The sequence below is a fragment of the Asparagus officinalis genome, chromosome 7 (genome assembly GCF_001876935.1).
Source record: "Asparagus officinalis chromosome 7, Aspof.V1, whole genome shotgun sequence".
Lineage (NCBI taxonomy): Eukaryota > Viridiplantae > Streptophyta > Magnoliopsida > Asparagales > Asparagaceae > Asparagus > Asparagus officinalis.
Genome location: NC_033800.1, coordinates 46,118,531 through 46,121,664, shown reverse-complemented (window position 1 = coordinate 46,121,664; position 3,134 = coordinate 46,118,531).

Below are 3,134 nucleotides of genomic sequence, written 5' to 3'. Positions count from 1 at the left end.
TATTGACGTCCCCGTCACAGGCCAAAGACCCACGCAAGCAAGACCGCACCAAAACGGGATCTCGTGTTTATTTTTGATAAAGTTGTAATCTTTGTTTTGTTGCACGAGGAGGTCTTATAAAAAGACCGACTTTTTATCGATTCTTGTTGTAACGCTTGAAGTTGTAACAGATTCAAAAGCAATGAAAACAGCAACTTTCCCCGAAAACATTCCTGCGTTTGTGAGGGGCAGAGGATCTGGAGGAGGACGACGACAGATACTTCTCGAATTTTAGTTAGTAGAACTCACACTCGACCTCCTCGTCAACCGGGATTTGAATCCATGGTTGCGGTACGACAGCTTCGGCAGCGAACCTGTTGGCTCCCACTGTGGTAACCAGCGTATTTGGGTCAAAAGTTGATTTCATTACCAATGAACTCATTACAACCGTTTATCGATTACAAGTTCGAAGAAAAGAGAAAAGTAGATCTTTTTATAAGATCGACTTATACAGTGAAAATAAAAAGAATACAACTATTGTCAAACAGCACAACAACAGTTTATCTCCTGTTGTTTGCGTGGGAACTTCGTCTGTGCCGGGGACGCGTTAGCCTGTGGACCATCGCGGATCAGATTCGGTTGACAGATTGATAATCAATGCTCATACTTCACGAAGAAAGTAATCGCAGCAGTAGTAACCTCGACCAAGCGACATTACGACTCTTCTCGAGATTAAGACCAAGCTTAAATCCGGAGGAATAAGGGGTAATGGTCTCAGATCTCTTGAAATCCACTCTTTATGCACAGGAGATCGCGAGATCTAGTTAACCCTCTCTGAAATTCGTGGCTATGCACTCACAAAACTAGCAGCACCTCCCCCTCTTGATTATTTTTTCGCCCTCAGAAATGAGCCCCCAGGCTTGTATTTATAGGCTTCGGTTGGGGGGTTTTCGGATAAGAATGATGGATTCAACTTTATCTTCAGTTAATAACCATGTAATCATGTAACCATGTTTGGGGATGATATCTAGACAGTTAGGAACCTCTAGAACAAAAGAAATCCCGTAAAAACCCGTCAGAAACCTAAAAACGCGTTTTTTGCTTAAATCTGGCCGAACCGAATGCAAAGCAAACCGAACCACCATTTGGTGCCACGGCCTTGACCGAGCCACTGGTTCTTGGCCGAGTCATTTCGATGCGACTCGGCCGCCAGCGGCTATTTCAATCTTTCGGGTTTTGACTTGTTTCGTCGTTATACGTATTTTGTTGTTTTGTTGACTTGTACGCTTCACCGATTTGTTTCACGTATTTCGGACCACTTGGAGGTGGCCAGTGAGCGCATGGGTCACTTGTTTCGCCGTTTTGATGGCCGATGAGCGTACGGGACACTTGGCGGTGGCCGGTGAGCACGTGGGCCATTTGGAGATGGCTATTCCGGTAGCTTGTTGCTACGTCATCAACGGTTTGCCGATTTGCTCATGTGCTTATCGGCGTCGGATAATCTTCCTTGACTCGGACAATGACGTTCATTGTTTTTTCTCTGTCTCGAACTGTGTTCGGGGACCTATAGGCAATTTTTAACGCCTACAGTTAAGATATATATATGGTTAATGAAATCTATAACCAATAGAATATGGTTATGGATATAACTTTATAGTGAAATATCCAGGTCCTTATCCCAAATATCCAAATACATATTAATCATACTGTTACGATAGTTCTAATCCTTAGATTATTGATTTGAGGTTAATTTTGATGACCGAGATGTATAATCTTAGCTTTTCAGATATAATGAATGTATTAATGAACTCTTTTGTATCACATGAACTATATTTTTTCGATAATATCTTGTTTTCTCAAGTCCATTTTGTATACACATACATATCCGCTTATATATCTGTATATTTATATACATATCAATGTCTATATTCGATTTTAGCGGATATAGATATAAATTTTTCTTAACAAGGCATATCTTTATTTGTATTTGTTTCCGTGATGAGTAAGCGGATATGAATATTAGAAGTATCATATCCAAACCTTGTCTGAACCGAATGAACCCTGTTCCGGACCGCTTTACATAATTACATCCCCTAAATGCTTCTCATAGAAAATTCCAAAAATTAAAACAACTGTATTATACAGAAGTGGGTCCCACGGTGGGTCCGTTTTAATTGCCTCCCGTAACGTTTTTGGTGGTCGGTCTGGACTCCGCCTTCACTTTCCATTTTCGGGTACGCCAAAGAACGAGCTCACCTAATTCCGTCTCTGCCCATAACAGCAAACACCGACTATACACACTTAAAAATCAAACGTGTATGGTTTTTTTAATTGAAATCAGACGCATCAGTTTTTGAAGCGAATGTTAAGAAACACGCGTCACTTTAACTGGACACCAGCTATTATTTTGAACGGTTTTTTTTTCTACATTTGTCCCTTACCTCTTCCATATTTTGAAATTAGCCCATCAAGTTATTGAAATTTCTATAAGCTCACACAATTCTTAAGGTATTTTGAAATTAAACTCTCAAATCACTGAAATTGCTAATAGATCCACCAATGCTTAAGTTATTTTGAAGTAAGTCCCTACAAGCAATCCTAGAAATAATAATTTGAAGGGACTAATTTGTAATAAGTTATGAAAATTTGGGAACCTGATAGTTCATAACAATACATTGTGCTTCGTAATTAGGAAACTTGATAGTCAATAACAATATATTTGTACATTATAATCCTTCTAATTGTTATTTCTACTCTTGACTGTATGGACTAAATTAAGAATAACTTAAGCATTAGAGGACCTGATAGTAATTTTAACGATGTCATGGTCTAGTTTAAAAATACCTGACCTAATAGACTTCTTAATGATTTGAGAGGCTTATTTCAAAATATGAAAGATGTAAGGGACTAGTAGCAGGAAAAACCCCTTCTGGGGCAATTCCGTCATTTTACTAAGACGAACAGGTGGCTGTACCCCGAAAACGTTGAAATAAGACTCCTCTTCCCAAAAAAGCCATCACCACACGCGAATCTCTTCTCTCTCCTCCGAGTCATCAAAATCCTAGAGAGAGAAACCGCAGCAGAACGAACAAACTATAAAAGAGAGAGAGAGAGAAAGAAAGGAAGGGGCAAAAAAAAAAAAAAAAAAAAAAAAA